The following is a 26548-nucleotide window of genomic DNA, read 5'->3' on the forward strand; positions in this document are numbered from 1 at the left end:
CCAAGCCTCACACCTCCCTGATTACAGGCTGTTTTCATGGCCCTAGTTTAGGGGATGGGGGACTTTCCAGCCTGGATTTCATGCCCTGGTGTTGCTCTCTAAATGGAATAATAGGGGAGGAGAGAGAAAGAGCTAGAGAAGGTGGGATAAAGAGGAAAGCAAGACAGGAGAGACAGAGAGAGGGAGGAAGAAAAGGAGTGAGAGAGCAAGGGAGACGCCCAACCCATGCTGAGGCCTCTACCACCTAACTGTGGGAACAGCACTGGCTGGGTTTTCACCAGAGCCTGTGATTTGCTCAGTCCTCCAAACCCACACCAGGAGACAGAGAACACCACTTCTTTGTCTTTTGCTAAATGCATACAGCATTTATGATAGTAACCCTACATTAATAAACTATGTCCAAAAGTATCCAGACACCCCTTCTAGTTAGTGATTTCATAGACTTCAAGGTGTACCAATTTCTGAAACAGGTGTTCTGTTGTGCACAGCTGACAGCTTGTATAATTTCCATAGAAAAGCTCCAGAGCATCCCACAGAGGTCACCATGCTCAATGCCAAGTGATGGCTAGAGGGGCATAAAGCCTCCCAGCCCTGGGTTGTGCAGCAGAAGAACTGCCTTCTCTGGAGTGATGATGCTCCATCCAAAACCTTTAAAATCCTGATCATTCAACACCTGTTCCTGACCTCACTAAGGCTCTTATGTCTGAATGCAATCAAATCCTCACAGCAATGTTCCAACATCCAGTATATGTCAGAAGAGTAGAAGTTACTGCAGTAAAGAGATAACATAGTCTTAATACCCCCGATTTCAGAGGAAATGCTGAATGAGCTGGTGTTTACAAGCTTTTGGAAATATAGTGTACATACAAGTGGTCAGCCACATGAGATAGACCCTTGAATGCAAGCATTTTATATCAGTTTAGTTTACATTAGTGTTCTACACTCATCTAACTTTATTAGAAGCTCCTTCAAGAAAACTACTAGAAACTTGTTGGCCATTTTTTGATGTTCATCTACCATATAAGTCACTGTATAAGTCTACAGTAACAGACTGTAGCCCATCTGTTGTCAAGCACAGTTTCTCAGCCACGCTTTACTCTATTCATCATTGGTCAGTTTCTGACTACAATTTCTGTAGATCAAATATTATTTGGGTAGTGGACCATTCGCAATACAGCAGTGACCCTGGCATGGTATTGGCATGTAGCACTGGTATGAGTGTATCAGACACGGCGGTGCCAAAAACTGACCACTGACAAAGGGCTAGTGGACAGCTGACACAAACTGTGCATCAGTAGATGGCCTACAGTCTCTAACTGCACACCAGATGTTTTTAATAAAGTGGATGGTGAATGTGTATGTTGCATTGCTAAATAAGGTCAGTGACCTTCTCCTCTAGACCCCTTTCATTGTATTTTTTGTTAATTCTTATATGTATAACTACGCCTGAAGTTCAAACCGCTGCAGCTTTTTCCTCCACTACCTTTGCTGAATTCAGTGTGGCTCATAAAGCCATTTCGTACCTAATAATTAGTGCGCTCTTCTTTGTAATAGTAGCGTGTGTTGATGGAGCTTTTCAGTGCCAGACAGCGTCTCCTCAATGCCCTCTCCTCAAAGTTTCACCATGGGTTATTCATCACATCGTGGAATATTAATGTACAGTGAGTCTTCAGTGTGAGCTGACGCTGATTAAATTGCGGTAAGCTCTCCGAGTCTATCAACAAAGCCGGCATATGGGTTTGTGAATTATCAGCTGCCTCTCGCTGCGAGTTGGAGTCTCGGAGATTATTAAGACCCAGGCAGTCTCATGAGCGCTGTGGTCCCTGTCCTCTGCTCAATGGCATTAGGAATTGTGTGGGGGAGATGGAGATGGAGTAAGGAATCGCTGTTTTATTGGGTTGTTAAGCGCTTCTGGATGTCAGAGCTATTAACCTTGAAATAATGTCGAATTAGAGAGTAAAGCCTGAGAAGGAATTTTAATTTATTTTATGCCTTGAAAGTTTTTTTCTTTTTGTTCTTTTTTTCGTTGCTGAGCACATTCATCTGTAAGCTGAGGGTAAAAATAGTCTGTCCTGATTAAAAGGGGTGGCCCTATGTAAAAGAGAGAGAGAGAGAGAGAGAGAGAGAGAGAGAGAGAGAGAGAGAGAGAGAGAAGCTAGACATGTGTGATTTGTGTGCTCTCACTTTTTCATTTAAGTCTCTGGTTGTTTGTATGTGAAAATTATTCAGGGTGCATTTATCCAATTTTTCAGTTTTCAGTGTGACCACACTTTGCCCTTATTACAGCTTCCATTCTTGTTTACACTTTTTCATAGAAACCTGAAGGGATAAAGAGACACCGCTCCAAAGTGCAGTTTCAGATGTTGGTTGAATTTTCTGCTAGTCATGATCCAAGAAACCCCAAACACATGCAGTGATGTTGAGGTCTGGACTCTGGGGTGGTCAGTCCTTTGTTCTGAGAACACCAACAGCTTTGTCAGTTTTTATTTACGTTCTTTTTTTCAGAAATGGCTTCTTGACAGCTACACATCTTTCAGATAGCATCGAGTTGACCTCTCACAGGAGAAGGATGGACAGAAACACCTGTGGATGTTTTAGATCACCTGACCATCTGCCCTATTCATCAGTGGTCAGTTTCTGACCACAGGACCACTGTTGGCCAGATTATTTGGGTTCTCAACACAGCAGTGACACTGATATGCTAGTAGTATGGTGGTGTGTATCAGGCACAGCAGTGTTGCTGGAGTTTTTATACATATCATAGTCACTGCTAGGCTAAAAGTGGTCAACAATCCAAAAATATCCAAGCAAAAGCAGCTCTATGGCAGCCCGACTCGAGTCACGAATTTGATGACTTTATACTCCACTCGACAAAATCAAAAATGACTTGCGACTTGACTTTGACTTCAACACCAATAACTTGTACTTTGACTCAGACTTGAACCTCATGACTCGGAAAGACTCAAAGGGAAACCCAAAGTGAGAGAAACGTGGAGAGGTGTCTGACTGCACAGCCGCTTACTTTTCATGTGAATGAATTTGTTTCCTGCCATAAATTTGTCATACAGCAGCATCCTCAAGTGTCTGTTACTGTGCTTACGCTCGGCTTATTTTATTTCGCAAGACAAGTGAAGCGTTAGAGTTCACCCTCATAATCTGGTAACAAGTGAAGCATCAATAAGCCCTGCTCAGCACTTAAACTCTTACCAGGCAAACTGGCCATTTTCCTCATGGTAGTTAAACAAAAGAAACACAGCTCTCTCTATTTGACCGATTTTAGCAGCTTCTGTTCAGCTAAGTAAAACAAGTGCCACATTCACCACAAAGCTGATGTTGACTTTTTATTCACCAACTTCATATTCGAATTTGCTGTTCCACCTTAAATGGTGCAGCAGGTGCTGTAACTGCTGCACCATTTAAGGTTAAACAGAAAATTCAAATAAGAAGCTGCTGGCAGATAAAAAATCAACATTAGGTTCGTACATTCACCATCATTTTGCTGTCTTTTCTGTGAACTTTGTTCAGCTTGGTCGTAATCCTCTAAATTCAAATAAAATTCGTGGCTATTTTTAGTTGGCTGAGCTAGTTTTAGAGCTATAGTTTTATTTTAATCATATGTGTCCAGTGTTCCCGAAAACTCACTCTCCCACATTGTCTTTGAATATAAAGTTTTTTTTTTTCTTTTTTTTAAAAAATCAATAGTACTTTGAAAATTCTTTTCATGTGTAGTTGCACAACTCTTTGTGTATACCAGTATGTCTGTCATGGTTGTCCATGTAATTAAAAGGCTACATTACAGTTACCATCATTTTTGTGTTCAATGTTGAAATGGGCTTAAATTATCTGAAGAATGCACACTGATGTGTTTAGGACTTGAAGATTAGGACTTGGGACTTGTGACTTGCCTGTACTGACCTGGGACTTGACTTGGGATGCAAGTGTCAAAACTTGAGACTTACTTGTTTCTTGCAGCTTATTGACTTGGTCCCACCTCTGCTCTGTGATCTAAAGAGTTAAATAATGACTATCACAAATTACATAACAGATGAGCTACAGTCTCTAACTCTACAAAGTTACAAAGTTGTCCTACAAGGTAGGTGATTCTGATAAAGTGAGCAATTAGTATTTTTATATAAATCTGTAGAATTGATCAACAATCTGTTAGCCAAACTGGTGCCTATCATTTGGATTTGATTTTGAGTTGAACCATTTCGTGTCTGCTGTAGTTTTTCATGGTAAATAAAGGTGAACACGTTCAAAGCAGCACTTTTCTCCAAGGCAGACTCATTCTGGCCTCTCACATTTCACAGAACATGTTCAGACGCAGTTTTATAAGTAGGAGCTCACTGCCGTTCCACACCTACACTACCTTAGTAATTTGTGCTGCCCAAAATATCTTTCCCCCGTGATCTTGTAATGAACTCCTCCCAGGGAGTTCTTTCCTGCTGCCTTTGACTCGATGCCGCTGACAAGAAGCAGGTGTCCAGCAACACTTTGGCTTCTCTGTATCCTGTTAAGCTGTGACGGTTAGAAGAAGCTGAAGGCTGCTGGTGGCTTACAGGATCATATTCTCCAGACAGCCCACAGTAACCACAGCCTGAGGACTTTGTAAGATCTAACATTGACCTTGGATTCATGCTCTTTCCCTGTGGTTCCTGTTTATCATCCTGCTTTCTGTATTTACACTTATTTACACTTATTGACCAGTACATTAGAAACCCTTGTAGGTCCTCCTTAAATTTAATAAAAGCTGCATTGTTTTGAACTAGTGTGGTCATGGTAGAAGAATCATATTCAATGAATTAGGAAAAAAAAACAAGGAAATAACCCTACAATAGTAGGGAGGGAGGGGTAGGGAGTTGTGGCCTAGGGAAGAAGGACCCTCATTTTGTCCTGCCTAGTAGCACTTCACATACACTCATCATCCACTTTATTGGACATATTTTACTTTATAGGTCCAATGTGCTGGTGTACAGCTGTTAGAGACATTATGCCCATGTGTTGGCATTCACAATTTATGTTAATCATCCTCTAGTTCTTCCAGTTCCTGACCACAGAGCTAAGCCTTGGCTGCCACCTAGCAGTGATAGTACCATAAAAAAAACCCTCCAGAAACACCACTATACCAGCACTACACATGCTACCATGCCACTACCGTGTCAGTGTCAGTGATGTGTTGAGATTAGACAGCCACCCATATAATACCTGGTTTACAGAGGTCATGCGATCAGAATCAGTGATGAATGGAGTTGAGGGTGACTGACAATTTGTGCATGACAACAGATGGGCTACAGTCTGCAATTATACACTTTTATAGTGACCTATACGGTTGATGGCCTGTGATTGAATGTACCTTGTAGGACTTTTTAATAAGGTGGATCATGAGCATAGTGTCTGAGGAAAACGTTCCTTCACTCTTTAACTCCTTAAATAGCCCGGACCCAGCAGCAGGTCCAAGGCTTAACCTAAGAATAACTCAGCTGGTTTGCATTGTAGTCTATGTAGTTATTGAATAATAAGCCTTTGTAATAAGCCTGGGATTTTAAGCAGATAATTTATAATCTCTTGATTTCTCAGTGTACAAATTCTAAGTATGCAAAGTTAAGAAAAAGAAGAAAAACACTGCAGCGCTACACACCCAAACCTGTTCAGTCTTTCACAGAGACACTCTTCTCTAAAGATTTTACTAGGCCTTCAATAGAGGTGGACCACTTGAGGGGAAGGCAGTGTGAGCAAACTTACAGTAAAACAGGCCCTAAAGAGCTCCAGGGCCTGAACTGCCCAAACTCTGCCGTTATGTGTCCTTTGTGATAACATCAATACAGGCCCACATTAGCCATCATTTACAAGCCAAATACCACTCCCTGCCATTTTGTCAGGCTGTCACATAACAACCAGCTCTCTTACTTGACAATTTCAGAAGCAAATGTTACCAGACTGGGCTGAGTCCGTAGGCCGAAGGCAGTTGCTGGTCTTTGGTAAAGGGCAGTAGCTTTAATAGCCATGTAGGGTGTTGTAAAGGCCTGCTTTTGGCCTGCAGATTGCTGGGTGTTGTCCCAGGATGAAGAGAGAGAATAGGAAAATGTGTGGAAAGTTGGATCTTGGCTTTCACACACTCAGGAATTGAAGATGGGACATTTGATAGCTCCACCAAAAACAGTATTACATGCTAGCATGCCTAATTACTTTGTTCTAGGTGGTAACTACTAGCTTTCACTTCTTATCAACAATGACATCGTTTTGGTTGAACTACTCTTTTGAGATAAGACACAGGAGAAAGTTAGGTGTGTATGTGTGTGAGTGATAGACAGGGCTGTCCAGGTTCTTGGGTTCTGAACTTATTCTTGGACTTTGGAACCTCACCCTGTGTTTGTCCGGCCTGCCTGTGTTTATTTCTGTCTCTGTTTTGGACAGGAGTGGAAAGGAGTCAGATCTCAGTCGGCATATGTCAGAGAAGTTGTGGGCAATGCACACATGCTGATACACAACAAATTCAATTCAGCTTTACTTCTGTTGCTTTTCAGAGATGCAAGTCAAATCCCCCAGAGATCAATCTAAGAGAGACAGTGTCAGGAAAAACTCCCCAAGAGCATGAGGAAGAAACACTGAAATGTTGAAGGTAATAAGTGTTGCCTGATGTTAGCAAGCTAGCTAATTCCCTAAAGGCATCTAGGTCAGTCCTAATGCATATCTCATCTTTCATGAGATTTAGCTGGCTAGGTAACATCAGCTAACTTTCGCTCATGGCTTTTGGTTTAGTCATGCTACAGATATAGGCAAAAGTGGCGTTAGGAGTCTTGCCCAAGGACTTTTATTGATGCAGCCTGGTGTGCCTGCCCAGGCAAGAAATCAGACCCAAGTACAATGTGTGGATCAATGTTACCCTCTATGCCAGGGTTCTCCAGTTTTGGTCCTGGAGATTTCTCTGCTCTAGTACATCTGTTGAATCTGGTTATGAGCAAAAGAGTTGAATCAGTTAACACACTCTTGTGCTGTCTGTGGTCTCTGAGAATGGCAGCTGTGTGAAATAAGTGTGAACATCAACAAAAGAAAATGTTTTTTTTTTTTATTCATAAATTAATAAGTTAACAATTCCCATGGCCCGTTTATTTCACAACACTTGACAGCAGGTAATGATTTAGTCAGAATTGTATTCATTGGTATATATTTATTTATTGCTTATCTATTACTTACTTATTGCTTATGCATTACTTATTTATTGGTACAGGCCTCCTCTTAAGTTCCAATTCATCATTATTTTTCTCAGGTGTCTAAACAGAAGCCTAAGAGGTCTATGTTCACTCAGTTACATGAGTCAGATTTCACTTTATAAGACCTTCCATTATAGCCTCAATAGCCAGGCAGGTCAACCTGTGTTCACTTCATGCTTTGGTTTAAGCCCAAGCAAGCCTGACAAATTACCTTTGGCCCAGGCCAGTGCATGGTAATTCACTCTAATAAGCAGCGATTACCACCTTCTAATTCCTTTGAAATCCAAACAAAGAGTAAACTGTGTATACAATGCACCATCCTGCTTGAACTGCAGAATAAACACACACACAAACACTCTCGCTCACTCACTCACTCCATCTGTTTACCTCGCACAGTTTCACCCAGTGACTCAGTATTAACCTTTCTCTCCGCATCAATCCCTGTAGTGGAACACCTCGTCTCCGCCTTCGACAAGTCCTGGCATGCGGCTCCTGACCCACTTGCGTTCCCGAGCATCACCTACCCTCGTTATGGATCACTCGTTATGAATCCCTCGTTAATGGACCTCTCCGTGTATTTACATAATGGCTGCTTTCCTGCGGGCCTCCTTTTCCGCACCCTGAGATTTCTCTGATTTATATCACAGCGCTTCACACCAACCCGCTGAGGCTGAACCCCCTCCTACACCGACGTATTAGCAGGGCTCTTTGCTGGATATCAGCCCCATCTGCGTTCAGGGGGTTGCAGTTCTGTCTCAGGAGAGCTAAGACCCCAAAGAATTAACCGTTCAATGTTTAGCATACAGTAATGGGCTCTTGGAGCTTGGGAAGTTAGAGGCCTAAGGACACTGACCTCGCTTTACTAAGACAGCCAGGCCTGGTATAGAGGGGTCAAAACGTTTCTAATCTGTTAAGGAAGAAAGCAGGAAAGGACACAACAGAGGGTGTTTACCCATAACATGTTCTGGCAGGTAATTTTATGAAAAGAAGGGCTTTTCAGATCTGTGTTAAGGCATTTCTGCTTTTGCACAACTGTCTGTTTTGCATGACTATGTTGTCTTTTGATAATAACACCAAGTACACGAACATGAACTGGTCTATATACAAAACGACGGAGCAAGAAATACACCATTTGGCAAGAGAAACTACCCTTTTTCCTACAGATTTATTTAGTAGTTTGATAATGGAAGGAAAAGGTCCACACTGACAAACTGGAAAACTGGAAAAATTGCAGCTTTCTTACCCGAAGAACTGAAAATCAGTGACACTCTAAAGACAAAGTGTAATTTCACAGCACCAGCGGGGCAGCCTATCTATTAGGGTTACGCTTGGCGGTCAGGTGAATTCTAATGCTAACACAACATTTCCTGACAAAATGACCAATAAATGTTCAAAATGTTCACATTTGCTTATATAACAGGCCCATGTAGTTGCTGACATTTTTTTTCTTACTCAAAGAACTGAAAATCAGTGACACTCTAAAGACAAAGTGTAATTTCACAGCACCAGTAGGGCAGCCTATCTAATAGGGTTAATTGAATCAAGGGTCCAGCTAAGTGTAACGTAGGTTGTAGCACTTTGGTGCTCTTCTGTGATTAGCATGTAATGCTATGCTTCAGTACTCGATCAGTTGTGACAGCGTGTCTTGCTAATTCACACTGGACCTCTTCAGAGAAGTCTTTTGAATTTGTCTCCAAAGTTGGATTCCAGACATCAACAGGGCATGTGCTCTCAGACAGAAAAGTAGGAGAAATGTCTTGGTGAGTCATAATTATATAATAACCTTGTTTTCTCTTTGTCTGAGGGATGACAGTGATGAATAGTAAGTAAATAACCAGATTTAATGGCTCTTCAAACAGCCATGCTTCAGTAGGTATCATTAATCTATGAACACACACGAGAAGCCAGATAGACAGAAACAGAGAGAGGTATAAATGACAGTAAGAGGGGCAAATGTGTTTGCTGATATGAACAGGTTCTCAGCACCCAGAGCCAAATTCACTATCACCTTACCTGTAAAGTACCTTTTCCTGGCTGTGACGGAGTTGTTTTACCGGTACACCACTGTCATACCTGTTCAACATGCCTTACAGGCAAAGTGCAGAACGAAATTTTAAATGGAAAACTCAGCAGCAATTACCAGAAATGTTGTCCCAAATTCGCCGGCCGTTCCAGTAACATCACTCATATACCTCACACTGGCTTTATGGTTTATGATGCAACCACTGCGTCATAGTCTATTGCATGGCCAGGTACGCTAGGCGGTCAGGTAAATTCTAATGCTAACACAACATTTCCTGACAAAATGACCAATAAATGTTCAGAATGTTCACATTTGCTTATATAACAAGCCCATGTAGTTGCTGACATTTTTCTCCTCTTCATTAGTCCGAACTATGCTGGATGTAGTGTTGTAAACAGCATTGTAAACTGGCGGTCACTTAAGGCCACTCGATTTGTGCTGTGTGTAGACGCCAGCTGCTGTCCCGCAGCGGACATATATATTAGAGGCCCGCTCTCCTCTCTGTGCTCATTAAAGTGAATGCAACGACTCTGTGGGGAGTTCTGATGGCTTTCATTCTCCGCTCTCTCTTTCACACCGCGATTAGTTCTTTAAAGTGCTTCTGATTTCTGTCTGCTTTTCCGAAGCGGCATTGTAGAGTGTGAGTCAGGGATACATCATCCAGTGTTTCACAGACACGCAGACGTGAAGAATGAGAGTATGAATGAATAAAATGTTGTTTTGCTTCTCAACAACAAAAAATGTTCAAGGCTACCTTGATGCCAAATTAGATATAGTTAAGTACAGATAAGAGCAGTTAATCCAAAATGCAATTTAAACAAAGACATCACTGCCCTCTCCCTGTTGCTCTGCAGCAGTAAAATTAATTGCTTTAAGGATTGAGGTCAACATTTACAAGCCCAAGTGTCAGACTGTTGGTAGCAGCTCTGTTCCTGATGCTTTTCCATGCGAAATTGCTTAATTCACCCTGTCTGAAATGGGTGACTGTAGCTGGGAGTTCAGCAGATTAAAGTTCACCGCCAAGGTAAAATTCAGGTGTTTCAATGCCTGAGACAGAATAGAGATGGCAGAGCATGTCACCATCACGCTGTCATCCAGTTGTCCTCTGGTTGCTAACATCTTCAAGCTGCACTAAGTAAGATCATTTTTTTTATTAAAATCTAAAGAAGTTGTATTACTGAGTCAGGAGAAAGAAACATGCTAAAACATTATGACTGTGTGCTGCTGCAAGTCACCCTCTACAGCCTGAAATGTTCATCTAAAAGTCATGTTTCAGACTGGATTTAAATGTTTTCCAGACCATGTCATGCATCTTTATGTATTAACATCACATGCACTGGCTTAAAAAGAAGGTTCAGATCGATGTTTAGGTCTTAAATGCAAAAGCAACGTAGCAGTAAAGAAGACATGATGACAATGTTTGATAATTATGATACATCCTCAGAAGACTCTTTCATCAAGCTCACAATTTTCAGATTCATCCACCTGGGAAGGGTGTCTGAAGCACAACCGACATTACAAAATGTTCTTGTGCAAGTTGCGTGCAATTACACATTTCCACCAGAGAGGTCTCCAAATCCCCAAATCTTACATAGTGTAGCTTTACAAACATCACAAACTTGTTTCCCTTCTCTATCAGTAGTCGGTAAACAGGTGCCTAATGGAAATGGTTCAGACTGCACCTCAAGCCCTGGAGCTTCATATATGGCTTGCCTTGACCTGCCAGGTTTTAGGATACATGGTAGACAAGTGTCAAGACTCTGTCCTGACACTCAGGTGGTGGAATAAACTTCCACTGGAAGTCTGACCAGCAGACCCTGCTGTCTTGTATTTGCACTTATAAAATGTCTTATTTCTGTATTGTGTATATTTCTTTCTAGGTATCAGCACTCTTGTTTCTGGTGGTATTTTAGCTCAAATGGATTTTTGGACTCTATTTGTATAGCCTATTTGTACTAGCTAGGCATGCATCCTCTGAGTGGACAACAAAGCACTTTTGTAAGTTGCCCTGTATAAGAGTGTCTGTTAAATGCTATAAATGTAATATACCAGGTGGAGGTGTGTAGAGGAGACTAAACACCTTCTCAGGTAAAATGTGGCGTTACATACTTGAATGAAATAATGACTCAAGTTAAAATAAAAGCATATTTCCAAAAAACCATCAGCCAAAAAAAAAAAAAAAAAACAAAAAAACCAGAATTCCTCAAGCACTAATTTTCCTTGAGAACTGAAGTGCAAGCCAACATCTATAAGCACTAAAATTGAAGCTTGTTAGAAATTGTTCTTCTATTTTAGGGATTCTGAAATGAAATGGTGAAGCCAAATTGAGAGGTGTAATTAGAGGTGAAATTAAACCCCCAAAAACAGAATTTAGAGCTGAATGTGGCGGACCAAAATGGAACTGTGGAAAAAAAATGATTATTTTTCCTCACAGATATTCCTGGGCAAATGTAAAAGTATTATAAATTTAAAATACAGAGGATAAGATGTATATAAATCTAAAAGTATAAATTGATTGTACCTAAAGTTTAAGTACACGTAACTGAGTGAATATAACTTTGTAGTCATCTCTGGTGCCAGGACTTTCCCTCTTTTCCTTGTGGTTTTTACTCACAAATACCATCAACATCATGACAGTAGATACTACAATCAGCCTGAAACATCCGCTTCTGGAGAGCCATCTGCGAAAGTTTATCCTCAGAGAATAAGGACTCTAGCCCTCAGTTTACCCAGAGCTCTTTGGTGTAATGATCATTGTTACGTGGGTCAAAGATACTCACTCTGTACAGTAATTTGTTCTGCTATAATTCTGAGAAAGCTGCTATAACTTGCTATAACTTTGAGAAACCAAGCCTAGTTAGGAACAAGGCTGTGATCTTGGATGAAATAGATGGTTAAAAGCGATCAGTTTCGGACTATTTGGCAGTGAGCACTGTGTACTGCCAGCAGGCTGATAATCGGGGTGGGGGGGAAGCATTTACTGCTATTATTCATGCTCAAAAGGTAGAATTTCTCAGCTAGTATGAATGATACACTTTAATAAACATTTCAAGTGAAGTCCCAGAGGGAATGGTGCTAAGCGTGACCTCAGGCCAGCAGCATTTGGAGAAAAAAAAGATAGTTTTGAACTTGATATCAAAGGCCTTTTTCTTATTTGCCTGGGTTTATATGAGGTTCATGACCTCACTGTGGAATTCTCCCAGCCTCCCGAGGTTTTGTGTGTGTGAGTCGACTCTCAAAGTCGTCCAGCATGACTCAGAGGCAGCGAGGACACGTTTCAAAAATCTTTGCTTTCTCAACAGTTTTTTGGGCTTATTGAAATGGCTGAACGTGAACACTCACACACACACAGTTCAAATCATCATCACGAAGCAATGCTTTCATTTTCAGCCTTAATTCCTTAATTATGCTAATGCTATTTCCACTCATTAATTACTGCCAATTAACCCTTTCTTTGCCTCGCTGCAAAAGCTGGTGGATCACCCTCAACACATTTAACGAAAAACTCTGACACAAGATAAAAACCCCTTTGCACTTAAAATCCATTTGTTTGAAAGCTTGTCACGTGAGGTGTGTGAAATGAATAATAAATGCTACGTTGACTCGTGTCTTTGGACTAGACTGCGGCTCATGCATTATGTATTGTTATTTCTGGCTAAGCATTCAAACGGCACAGCAGTGGTGGCAAAGTGGCCCTCGCAGTGCATTTCTGCTTCCATTTTTTTCCTCGCAGTTTGATCTCGCCTCACTTAACTCTGCTTTTCTCATGTGTGGTAATCATTAGCTCGCGCTAAGCCCAACACCCCCCATGCATTAGTTGAGAGCTGCAGCTTCTCTTCCTTTCTGGCTCTTAAACAGCTAGCCTTGTCTGCAATTGGAGAAGAAGATGGGAGGAAAGGAAAAAAAAGCATGTTGGTGATGGGGGGATTGGTGCTGGTTGTCACTTCGTTCCTAAAATGCTCCCGGTGACTTCAGTGAGAGAAAGAAACAGGAGCAAAAATCCCAATAATTCCAAAAGCCTGGGCTGCTCAGGGGAGTTTGGGATGGCTGTTATGTGACAGCATCGTTTCTGCTCCCCTTTTCATTTCAGCTGACTGATCGTTTCACACCCGGCGCCAAGAGGGGGTTTTGGGAAAGAAAGAGCTTAAAACAAAGAGAGAAAAAGAGAAGGAGAGAGGGGAAGTGTACAGAGAGATTGTTGCAGCAGAGCTGTACTCCACCCTTGACAATGGGCCATCTGGGCCTAGCTCTGACTCGCTCCTGCTGTCTCCCAAAACTAGGAGTGTCAGGTTCTGCTGTAATCAGAGTCTGTGGTTTCAGTTAGAGCAGGAAGCTGGACAAGTGACAAGCGGCAGCTCTTCAATGCACAACATATGTTGGAGAAAAGGCTTGGTCAGAAGGTCAGAAAAGTCTGAGGTTACCGGTCGATCTGGTCTATATCTGCTTTGTGATGTTGTGTAGCGAAGCAGGCAAAAAGTTGGACACACCGACTGAGAAAGGGTGTCTTTTTACATAAAAAATAAATGTTTTGGAAATAAATGTATACAGTATTGTACAAAAGTCAGAGACCACCTTTTATTTAATGAATTTTGAGTGAAAACAGCCATTTAGTACAATTTATATATTATTATTCAGTATTTAGTGTGTCCACTCTTCTCCTTTATTATAGCTTCCTTTCTTTACAGGAGACAGGAGAAAGATATCTACAGGGATGCTTTACTGCACCTCTAAAGCTTGATCCCAATTGCAAAGTTAGTCCATTAAACCTCACTCTGCATCTCAGATGTCTGGTTTTCTGTGTTCCAGTTATACAGCCTTTCAGACCCACAGTGTTAAGTTGTGCTCGCACAGTGGAAAGATGGACAGAAACACCTGTGGAATTTTTTTAGATCTGAAGTAAGAGTGGAGCTTGATTTTCTCCTCTCTCTCAAAGATGAAAGCTTTAAGTGCTGTTTATCTGATGGTGACAGTTTGGTGGTCTACCAGGTCTTGCATGGTTGTTTGGTTGTTAGGAGGCCCATTTTCTCTAGATCTTTTAATAATTTTTGAACTTTGTTTGACCTTCCCCTTCTTTATGCAATCAATATCATTGGAAATATCTCAGTATCTTCCTTAACCATGAGAAAGGAATTTGCATGTCAGCTGTGGTGAGTTTGGGTATTTCCTTGTGTGAATGTTAGTATCTGTTTGAAGGTAAACATAATGTCAGTGAGAGCTTTGGGAAGAGCTTTTGTTGAAAGGAGACAACTGGAACTGGCTTTAAGATTGTAAGGCCAGAAGAGCTAAATTGGCAGCAGAGTGCACAAAAGCAAAAAGCAGACAAAACTGATACGTATAGATTTGAAAATAAACTTTTATTTTCTGCTGAATACATATTTCCTGCTCTGTTTTCTGATGCTGAAAAATTAAAACCTTGCGCTTAGTGGCCAGTTTAATTGAAATTGAACAAACAAAAGGGCAGTCTCTGACTTTTGCACAGTACTGTACATTGGCAACAACCTTATTTCAGAAACAAATTTCAAGAATTCAAGTGTAAACATTTTGAAAAAGCCTTAAAAATATGAAAAACATATTCAGTCAGGTGTTTCCAACTTTTGACTGGTACTGGACATCTGTTTTGACACATTTCTGTGCAGCTGGTGGATGTGGGTGCTAAACAGCTCAGGTTTCCTGACAGCAATGATAGCTAGTGTGGTCACAAAGACATTCAGAGTGGAGAGCCAATTTTTAAACAAGTAAAACCAGCATTCAGTGTTAAACTAGGCAGATCTGTAGTCATGTATGGGTGTGTTAATTGCTATTTCATTCCATGTTTGTCCTCTTCTGGCACCTAATGGTAAGGCAAGAATTTTGCAGTTCAGCTGAAAAACTGGATTTGGCATCTGCATGCATGTGGGTGGGGGTGATTATTTTATTTGGGTAGAAGCAAAACTGTCTACTGAGATCTCTAGTTATTTTCACAGTTTGGCACCGATAAAGCGCTATTTTGATTCTGCAGACAGTAAATCATGCATCTGTGCTAATGTTAAGAAATCTTTTGTGTCTCCTCAGTCAATTAGATGTATTTTATCCCTAAATTGCGAAAAGAATTTGGTTTACAATGAATCCCCTGCCCATCCCTGTCGGTGCTCCACGTAGGGTTTATTTCCTCAACTTCACTTTAATAAGACATGCTAGGAATGCATGACATGTACAGTATCAGCGGTTAGCAGCCATGTTCCTTTGCCTGTACTTATTTAGTATTTAGGTGTCAGACAGGCATCATGCAGTCACATCTGTAGAGGGAAAAAAGGAGACCGGAAAAAAAAGTCAAGTGGGCAATTTGGGGTGGTTGAAAGCATGAAGCGGTTTCTGCCGGATTGGATGGATCTTGGATCTTGTGCCATGTTATGATAATACAGGCCATAATTTATTCCTGAGTGTGAGCATTTCCCTAAAATGCTGTCTGACATACAGAAACGGAGGCTTGGTCCCACCTGTCCGCCTCCATGGTCGTCTCCAGAAGCAAAGCCTACCCTATAAATGGGAACGGGTGATTAAATGAAGCAGGTGAGTGGCCGCTGGACGTGAATAGCCGATGTTGAAGTTTAAGGGAGGAGGGGTGGAGGAAAAAAACAATGAATTTTTGGTTGGTTTGTGGCGGCACAGATATGGTGGGCTTGAACTTGGCTCAGATCCCATCCCTCCCCCCTCTCCTTGTACGTTTGTGGGATGTGTGAGCTGAATACTGATGAGGCTGTTTTTTGGGAGATTAATTTCCATTTGGAAGCAGGGAGTGGTCCCCCCCTCTTTTCTCTGCAGAGCAGTGGGTTTTAGCACTCTCCTTCTCTTTTGCATTCAACAGTAACCAACAATCACTGCCCCATGGGTGACCACGGTCACTTATTGACAAATCTCTGCCCTTTTTTTGACCCAAGACAAGTCACCTATACGTAGGGTAGGGCATGTGTGTAACATTTTGAAACCAATATAGTATTTGGCTGCTTTTTGGGATGCAGCATCCTCCCTCTCTTCGTTGGGAGGGTCCTTGTGCTTCTTTCGCCCAAGGCTTGTGCTTTGCCTTTGACGCTTTTCATGCTGTCTGCTTTTTAAGATGATCAAAATCCACAAAACGCTGGATTTGACTGACTGGTTTGTCCTGGTTCAAAGTGATCATGGATTTTGGATCCCTAAATGGTTTGCCTCCATCACAGATTGGGAATATGGGCCATTTACTGGGAGTGGAGTCTTCATTTAATGAGAAATTGGACTCGGATTGATTACATTGATCAAGGAAAGAATCAAACTTGGATTAGGTCAAGGGTACAACTGCTCATTTAAATTTTTGGAGGGATAATAGCATACATGATTATAGTGTTGAAGAACTTACTGAAAATTATAATTCTTAAAAGAGCAATTAACACATCAACACACTATTCCAGTTATTCTGCTGCACCTAGTGGCTGTGTGCTAGTGCTGATCTTCACCTAGAAAAGTAAAGAATGAGTTAAATTCTGTTTCTCTGAATCTAATTCGACTGCAAGTGTTAACAAAGACAAAAAAATTCCAGCTGAAGATAGATACCGTCTGTGCTCAAATAAATAAACATTATGCAACACTGCACTCAACTGATGTTATTGCACCTGTTAGAAGTTAGAAATGCCTCATTAGAAACTAGAAATGTCTCCTCTCATTACTTATAATTTAATCTTGTAAAAGAGAAAGACAAACTCACTTCTTTGGAACACCAGATGCATCCAGCCCTCCTTAGATTACAACCTGCCCCTCTGGAGCTGTAACATAGATTAGCTGAGGTCAGTGATGGCCTTCATTCAGTCGGCACAGTCACCAGACTGAAAGCTGTGCTCAGGTCAGAGCGATGCTCCTCTCTCCACCAGCTCTAGAGGATTAAACCACTGAAAGCAGTAACATAGCTTAATGAGTTAGCAAGTATTGCTTATTCTCTTCATATGAAATACACAGTTTGCTGAGACCTTTCCACAATAGACTGCCCTAAGGTGTTTTCTCTTAAGGCAGGGCTAAAAAAGTTAGCCCCGTTACTACAGATTCCTCTGTTTTGTTGAGTGGGACCTATATGTGTTTCCATCATCTCCTGAGATTAAGATAAAAAGGTTTTCCCCATTCAGGACAATCTGTGTTATTGCTTCCTTCAAACATAACTGCTTGGTAATGAACACACCGCTTCCATTTCCAATGAGAACGGGGCTCCCAAGCATGTCTGTGCCATACATTTTCATTCCTTTGTGATCATAGGGAACTGGGTTATAGATTTTTCCATATAAATGAGCAATATAAATGTTTATTATTATTACAATATTCCATCTGCCTCCTGCACTTTTCCACTTTCAATTATGGTACACAGAGCGGCGGGGAAGGGGCCGGTGGCCTATGGTATACGTTTCCTTGTGCGGGAGGATCTAAGGAAGCAGAATTGCGTTTTTATGGACGCTGGCGATGTATATGGAAGTTGAAAAGCGCACCGAAGGCTGGGACCAGTCATCAGAGGCCACCTATTTTCCTTTTTCCAGTGCTTTTTATTAGCAGTAAATGTAGAGGACTAGGAAGCAGTACAAAAATAGTCATTTGAGCTGAATGAGGTAACCTACATTCTCTTACATATACTGTGTCATAGCATGTAAAGTATACACACACATACATACTCTAGGCCTGTCTTTTATTTATTTGAATATTTATGCATCCTCTAATGAACCAGTCTAATGTTTGCAATGAAGATCTGTTTAATCAGTGCCTTATCACCACGGCTTTTCCCAAGTATAGATGGGAAGCCCTCAAGCGGCATCATCACTATAACATTGACCTTGGCAAGAGGAGGAAAAGGAGGACTTATCCGAGGAGTTTTTAAATAAATAATCAGGTGGGCCGCCTCTGGCACAATAACTACCTGACGCCCTGACAGAGGATTGACAGGGACAGAGAGAATTCGTGAGTGCAGGGCGGCGCTCCTGCAGAGAGGGGCTTGATTGCCAGTCTCACTCCGTCGCGTGGCTTGTGTGTGTATGTGAGCGGGGGGGATGGCCCATTTGAATTCTAGTTCTCCCCCAAAAAACACAACCCAGCTTTCACCTGCTGTCACCCCTCGATGCCTCAACATAACACTAGGCACACAATTAGGCCCACATGGAAAACATCCCAATTTACGCTTCAGAAACTCTCTCTGTTTCCCCTCCGCTGGCTTATTAAGGAAGCAGTCAGGGTTAGTTTGTGCTCTTTGTTAAAACCAATGCCGTTCGCTCACTTTCGGGGGCCAGTTAAGGCATGGGCCTTGTTGTGTCTGGGACACAGGGAGGGGTGTGTGTCATTTTACATTGGCAATATATATATATATATATATATATATATATATATATATATATGTATATGTGTGTGTGTGTGTGTGTGTGTGTGTGTGTATCAAAATTTAAAAGAAATGTTACCAAGTAAAGGCATTACTTTTTTAAATCCAACATTTCATAACTAAACAGACAGCCTTATTTTACTTTTAATTAAAACAAGTTTCAATGTTGTCTTTAATTTTTTATGCTAATAAACAACTTATAATGTAGTTTCAAAGATGTCTATGTATGTATATTTAAAAATTTTTAGTTGATGCACAACTTCATTAAGATTTTATTCGTCTCAATATTGTATGAATGACTCGAAGTTCAGTATCACTGTAGCATAAGATACAGTAGAGAAAAACAGATTAAAATGCAAATGCTTGAACACCAACTAGGTTTCTAGGTGAATCAGTGAAAAACACTGGAATTTCCAAGGCAAATTAAGGAATATTGTCGAGTTCCCATTCACACAAAACAATACAGCTTATTCCTGGTTTGGGGATGTTTGCACTTTCAATGGACTTTTCTGCACATTTCCATTTTTATTTTGCAGTTTTTCATTACTGATCTCTCATGTTCCTGCTTTGCTGAGATATTGCAGCTGCCTTGAGGTGCATGTGTTTGTTTCCCAGTCCGGCATACGTCCTGCTTCTGCCCCGCTGTTGTGTCGGACAAAGCCCTTCTTTCAGCCGAGACAGCCCTGATCCAGAGGCCGTTCGCCCATCTGTTTCAGCTCTTTTTTTTCCTCTCTCCTTCTTCCACCCTCCTTTTCCTCACTCTTCTATACACACCAGGGCGTCTATGTACAAATGGTCTTCAGGCCATTGTGCGCTTTCTAAGGCCGTATGAATAGGTGCGTGAAATACACATCGAATTTTGACTTTGTACAACACAGTTTCAAAGAAAAACAAAAAGTCAGTTTTCAGTGAATAAAGTATAGCCATCAGCAGAGATCAATGCCTGCTGAATTGCAATGTATCATCATAACTGAAAGCAATGAAAAACATTTGTTGTACATTTTCAATGTATAAATATAAACTGTTAACTTATAGGATGGCAGGTGGTGATTTATGGGAAGTTACTGATGTGATTTCACAGTCAGGATCATTTTGTCAGCACCGCTGTATGGGACATTTATACAAGGAAATTTTATAGCTGTATGACATTTTGACAGACACTGCAGTGATGAGGCTCTAACTTCGTAAAGATCCATACCAAATTTTAACTATGTACAATAAAAAGTATAACACAATTTCTTAAACACACGTAAATGTATTTTAGTGGACCCACTGACAGCATTACATTCAGGCCATGACAGTTGCTTTGAATGAGTTGTTATGAATCATCATAACTGGAAGTTGTGATTGTCATTCGTCGTCGACACCCTGCACACCCCAGCCTGTGGACTCACTGACCCCCATGTGGAGCAGGTGATCTGTCCTCGGCATTCAGTTCCAAGCCCATTCGACTCGTCCACCTTCATTCTAATGGCCGTTCTCTCCGAGCCAAGGCCAACTGCTATTCATTTCTCTTTGCTGCCGGACAACAGAGGGCTCGTGTGGTGCTTGTGTGTCTCTGGGGTTAGAGCACAAAAGGTAGCTGGCCTTTCTTACTGCAGCTGGGGAGAGAGGAAAAGAGGGAGAGAGAGAAAGACAGAGAGAATGAATGAATTGGGCGTACACTGGGCCGTCACAGGGGCAGACTAGGACAAAACCGAGCTGATAAAGAGTTGGGAGGGGTGTAAAAGCAGTGGGGGTCCCACACAGGCCCTTCTTTTCTGGACCACTCAGCGTCCTATTATTGGACCGGCTAGATGTGGGTCAGAGGACACATTCCTTTAAGAACACATCATCTGGCCAGCCTCGCTCTACCATACATCAAGCCTCGGCCCACTCCAGTTTGCGGCTAACCTGATCTAGGAAAGAATTTGCATGGCACCATGCAAAAAAAAGTAAAATTACAAGAATGCATTTTACTTCTACTCTTATATATCTATATTTCTAACAGTCATTTTGATCCTTTTTCCTTTTTTTTAGTGTATTGGTTCAGCACCTAAAATGCTTTTTATTTCTTGTGCTTCTCTCTTTAAAACTTCAGCATTTTATTTTAGACCAAGTGATCTCAAAAAGAGAAGAATGGTGTCTATCAAACTTTAGTTTGTTGGTTAATTTTTCAAGTTACTCTCACTTCTGCTTCTACTTCTACTACTGTTATTTACTGTTATGAAGAGTTCTCTTATTTGAGCATGGTTTTATCTCTGACTACAGCTAAACTAAGCATCTCCATCTCCACCCTAGAGCCCTAACTTGAACCATTCTTTTCATCCAAATTTGGCAAGAATTTGCACAGCTATTGTAGCAGCACTCAAATGAAGAGAACCTCTGAAAATAGTTCACTTGCAGGTTAGTCATTTTTGTCCAGGACTTAGTCTTCAAAACAGGACATTTAAAGGATATTTGAAAGTACTTCAACAAAATAGTAGTAACAGACATACAAAATAAACACTTGTACAGCACTTTTGGTTCCACCGTTTGTACTCGCTATGCTGTGCTGCAGTTCACATATAACCATACATTAATCCAAATGTTCTGATTCCTTGGTGTTACTCAGTGTCCTGCATTAGCATATGTATGAAACTATTCACGGCAGCGCTGCTAACACCACTCACTCCTCTTTTGTCATCAACCAGCAGTGGGGGAAAACCCAGAGGTGGGTGGGAGAGTGTATCTTAGAGTTGGAATGTGGAATAAGGTTTACATTAGCTGACCCAGCTCCATCTGGCTTTTGCCAAATGATACTGGAGCAGAAAAGGAAGCATGTGTCTCAACAAATACCACTAAAAAGGGAGGGGAAAAAAACGATAACCCTTGTAATCTATTATTTTCTTACATTCTATTATTGGACATCAATCTGGGAATTCTGACTATTTACAATTATTCATGCCTGTGCGAAAGACAGAGATGACCCTTTATTTATTTAATTTCCTGTCAAAACACCCATTAAGTACAAGCTATTCATTTTTAGAAGATATTTCTGAGGAAATTAGACATAAAATAATCCACATATGGAGTGGGAAAGTCTAATGGAAATAAGTGGAAAAAACGGGAGTTTCCAGAGAAAATGAAAAGATCTGGTAGACCACCAAAACTGTCACCATAAGATAAACAGTACTTGAGTTTCTTTGAGAGAGAGGAGAAAATCAAGCTCCACTCTTACTTCAGATTTGGAAAAATCCACAGGTGTTTCTGTCCATCCTTCCACTATGAGAAGACAACTAAACACTATGAGACTGAAGGAATGTGTAGCTGGCAAGAAGCCCTTACTGAGAAAAAGAAACAGACAGCAAAGAAAACTATCTGCAAATCAAACAAAGACGCTGTGCAACTTCTAAGACTGAACTTTGGAGTTATGGAAAAATATATCTGCATATTAAATGGCAGCAAGTCCTCTGAAAAGAACGGAAGATGTAGTAAAGGTAAAAGGGTGAATGCACCTAATACTAAAAAAATCAGGTAGTATTGTAGTGACCTGCTACTGGCTGGCACTGGCCTTTAGACGCTTGTGAGGTATGGCCATGCTGATGGCTGTGCCGGGAGTCTCATGGTGAATGAACTCCGGAAAAGGGGCTTAAGTGTTGTTTATGTTGTTGTTCTTCAGTTAATGGTATGCGGTATGTGTTTATTGTGTTGTTCTGTGTGTGAGGGGTGGTCATAATGAGGGTGAAGTATATGGCTAGTGTTGACCTCTACCACAAGTTTAGTGCTGTGTATGTGCCCCTCTGCCCTTCTGTTTAATAAACAGCAGTTCTCATGGTGGAAATCATGGCCTCCCTTGAGTCTTACTCTACACCAACGCTACAGTATATCTAGTTGTTGAGTTTTCCATGTAATTTTCTTTTAAAATGCTTTCTATTTTTTCTGACACTGAAAAATACTGTGCTTAAAGGCCATTTTGGCTAGAAAATTAAATAAATTAAGAGCAGTCCCTGAATTTTGCACGGTCTGTGTGAATGATCTGGTTGCTTTGCTATGTGTTATTATGCAAGATAAATCTGTTTGGCAGTTTGATTGATAATTCAGTATTTCTTTTCTACAGAGGGATAAAAATGCTGGACTGGTGATATGTTTTCTCACAAACTGGGAAGTTTTTGTGTTTGGAACTTGCTGCTCCATGGTGTCTGGGTGTAACATAAGCAAGACAAGATAAATCTCTAAAGACTTCTAGAGACATAAATCTCATGAGGAAGAAAATAGCTGATTCTGGAGTTTTTCTTCTCGCGCTGATCTTTTTTTTCAGAGTTGTTTATGAATGACTTGAGCTGGGAGGCAGTCCTGTGAATGTGTATATGTGTGTATATGTATGTATATGTTTTTGCATGTTTGTGTTTATGAGTGTGTGTGTGTGTGTGTGTGTGTGTGTATGTGTGTGTGTGTGTGTGTCTGTTTGGCCTGCTGATGAGCTCCTTTCGAGTCGTGGACAAGTAAACAGGAACCCTGAGGCCTGTCTGTGGTCAGAAGTGGAGAAGGTGGAAAATAGGCAGCAGCAAATAGCACACGAAAGCACGGATGAGAGGAAAGAGTGAGACAAACATAGAGAGAGAGTGTGAGAGACAGAGAGAGAGATAAGCCTTAAAGCTCTGGATCACTTGTCCCTTGAAGTAGAAAGCTTGTGAACGAGACAGAGTCTTGGCTTTTCTCAAATTACAGCCTGGGACGAATGCTGTGCGTTTAGGCAGTAGCGAGGCCCAGGAGACTGGGTTATGTCGATGGCTCTGGTTGCCGTGTCTAGCGCTCTGTGGAGATGAATGCTCTAATTATCGAAGCTCAGGAGAGAGTTCCCCTCCAGCTTCTCCTGCCCACTCACTCTCACTGCCGCCATTGTACCCGTGCCTCAGCTCAGGCCGACACACATTAGCACCAGAAGTCTCTAATAAGTTTAAGCTCCCGCTAGCCAAAAAAAGTCCCCTCAGCCTGTAGTTATCTGGCTGGATTAGCCTGTAACAAGGTCCCATTCCGCCTCCGTGCGCTTACGTTGCAAGTCTTTTGCTCCCGTCAGGCTCTTCTTCCCTCGCATTTTCTAAATCTCCCAGTCAGTGCGATACACCCGTCCTTTCACCTGGGCAAATTGGCCCAGAGAAAATGGACTGGAGAGGTGAGCCGAGTCAGGGGGTGGGGGTGGGGTTTAGCGCTTTCGCTGCTGCCGAGAGCAATTTAGCATTTCAGTCGACACACACATTTTCTTCACTCTCTGGCTGACGGAGGAAGTTAAAGGATGCATCATTTAAGGAAATGTATTCAGATCCATTTGGCTACTGTCACTGATGTATTTTGGATAGAAATCTAATTTAGTAGGCTGAGTAGCTCAGGAACTTGAAGAAGAAGCTCACATAAGTGAATGCAGTCGTTAGTATTGCTTTAAAACACTCAGAAATCTAGTGTTATTACAATTGTTTTGCTATACTATTTACACATAATAACATCATTAAAGACTTACTGAGTCTACAGGTTTGCATCTGCACTTACTTTTTTGTTTCTATGTCAAAAACCTCTATAAATCTATAAACATATTCGTAACATGTTATAATGCATTCATAAGACATTATAAACATAGCTATAAATATTTATAAAAATGCATTATATGCTATAGCCATGTTTATTATGCATTATGAATTGTTAACATAATACATTATAAGTACTGATCATAACAAATTATAAGAGCTCATAAGTTGTATTTATCCGCTCTTAGTAAAGTGAAGCATACTGTACTAAAGCCACCTCCAGTGTTAAGAATGAGGCTTCAAGTTGAAGAATTTACTGAAGAATTTACTGAAACACTAAAACATGCACAGTAAAGCACATTACAGGCTTCAAATGTCAGATTTTAAACTAGTACTGCCATCAGTGTTTTACCCAATGTGGGAAAGTTAGTGTACACCACCGTTAGCTTGGTATTTGTCTTTACTTTATGCTCTCCAAGCTGGGACTGACTTCTTTGGCACTGACATTATAACATGTTATTAACACTATTTATAATGCATTATATTAACAATTCATAATGTATAATAAACATGGCTATAAAATGTAATTCAGTGTAATTCTTTTTTTTATAAATATTTATAACCATGTTTATAATGCCTTATGACTACATTATAACATGTTATAAATGTGTTTATAGATGCTTACAAAGGTGACATTCATAGAAAGTGTTATCGTTTTTTCTTTTCTCTAAAAAGACTGTATATTCACTCACTTTTTGATTACAAAGCATAACAAAATATCTCCCCTTCTATTTACAAACATAAATGTGGTGTCACACATCCTTTGAATAGAAAGTTTTAATCACTCACAAGTAAGAAATCATTTCGTCATTTAAGGCGTCTACCCCTCTGGAGGGAATTGGCTGCTGACAATGGTCCTCCAGCCATGCCCATCCTGGGCACTTCTTCCCAGCTGGCTTCAAGAGTAGTCCAGTCTCTTGATGTCCGCTTTCTGGTCTCTGTGTCAGGCATTGTGTGATCATCCTCTTTTCTGCTTATCTTGGGGATTCTAGGTGAGGGCTTGCTTGGTGACATTCGTGGTAAGCTAGTGTAGCATGTAGCCAAACCCTCCTCAGGATCTTCTTATGATTTCTTTGTCCACTGGCTGCTGCTCTGTCCTTTGCTACTGACACCCATTTCTGATGATGTTGGACCATCAGATCAGAATTCTTAGACTAGTGTTACTGAAAATCTAAGGCTTTTTTTTTGTAGCTTCTTGTATTTTTATAGGGTGGAGTAGTTAATCCCTCGTCCAACCCTTCTCCTTTCTCAACTTAAGCTTGGGACCGGCTATGGATGGGTGAGCAAGTAAGAAATCAAGAGTGATAAGCCATTTGTCATTAAAAGTTAATGTGGCACTAATAGGAAAGTAGTGCTGTATAGGTTCACATAGTACAAGTGAATGGTGATGAAACAACTTGGGAAAATTTTTCTTTGGACTACTTTCTTATAAATAAATACTTTTAACTTCACTATCTAGATCTTTGTCTTCTTTTTGTAGGGTAGTAGTAGGTGGTACTTTATTTGTCTCAATGCTTTGTAGAGGAGTATCTTACATTTAACTAATTTTCAATTAAATATCTATTCAGTTCACCTATATTTTCCAAAACCTTGGCCCAAATCTTCAACTCAAAACCTAAGCCTAATACTCACACTAGACCTAAACCTAGCCCTGGTACCAAAACAAATTTTATCCCCAAGTTTCAACAAATAGTTTGTTAATAATTTGATCGATAGATAATCTATTGGGGGAAATCTAAATAAAGTGGGCCCTAATATTGTCTAATTTTGTACTAAACCTAAAACATTTTGCACTAAAAGGAAAGAACAATTTACCACAAAGTAAAGACTAAAATAGCCAAACCATAGCTTCCTCTTATGGCTCCTTCCCCTCTGCTACATTTGGCAGCCTGTGACTGTTGAGTGAAAACAGTATAAAGTGATCCACATTTCATTTTCATCTGAGTATTAACAGTACAATACTTTCCATTTTATGCTATGGAAGTGCTCCCAGGAAGGGACCTTCTGTCCCACGCACATCCACAGGCCATCTGGACTCAGTGGTCCTTCCCCGCATTATACCGTCTTTGGTCTCCAGGCCAGGTTGGTTCATTATTAATCTTTCATGTTTCCTAAATTAGAGTAATCATAGAAGTTTTCACGGTCTGCAGGTTGCAGAATGCTGCAGGGCACAGAGTGCTAATGGTAATGACGATACTTTACATGCATTTCCAGCTCCTGGCCCGTCAGTCAGATTAGGGCTGCTAAAGCTTGCAAGAGGCAACCGAGGTGAATTCCATCCCTGTTATGTCACGTCTGAGAATCTGAGCCTCTCGGGTTCCAACGAGAAAGGCATGTTGAGTTTTCAGGCATGTTTTCTCACAGAAAACTGAGCAGACACCTCAGTGTAAGACCTGCAAGAACTAGCAGCATGGAGGCC

General features: G+C 41.0%; 1 long non-coding RNA gene across 4 annotated transcripts in view; it reads left to right on the plus strand.

The window, feature by feature from the left end:
- LOC118820134 overlaps positions 1-26548 on the plus strand; it is a 104553-nt gene that overhangs the window by 45318 nt on the left and 32687 nt on the right. For 2 of the 4 annotated variants that reach the window (XR_005008233.1, XR_005008235.1), the window contains exon 4: positions 25339-25416. The exons of the other annotated variants lie outside the window; for them this stretch is intronic. This is a non-coding gene — a long non-coding RNA (uncharacterized LOC118820134). The remainder of the gene's footprint in view (positions 1-25338; positions 25417-26548) is intronic. 4 annotated transcript variants of the gene reach the window in all.

The sequence above is a fragment of the Colossoma macropomum genome, unplaced genomic scaffold (assembly GCF_904425465.1).
Source record: "Colossoma macropomum unplaced genomic scaffold, Colossoma_macropomum, whole genome shotgun sequence".
In the NCBI taxonomy this organism is placed as follows: Eukaryota; Metazoa; Chordata; class Actinopteri; order Characiformes; family Serrasalmidae; genus Colossoma; species Colossoma macropomum.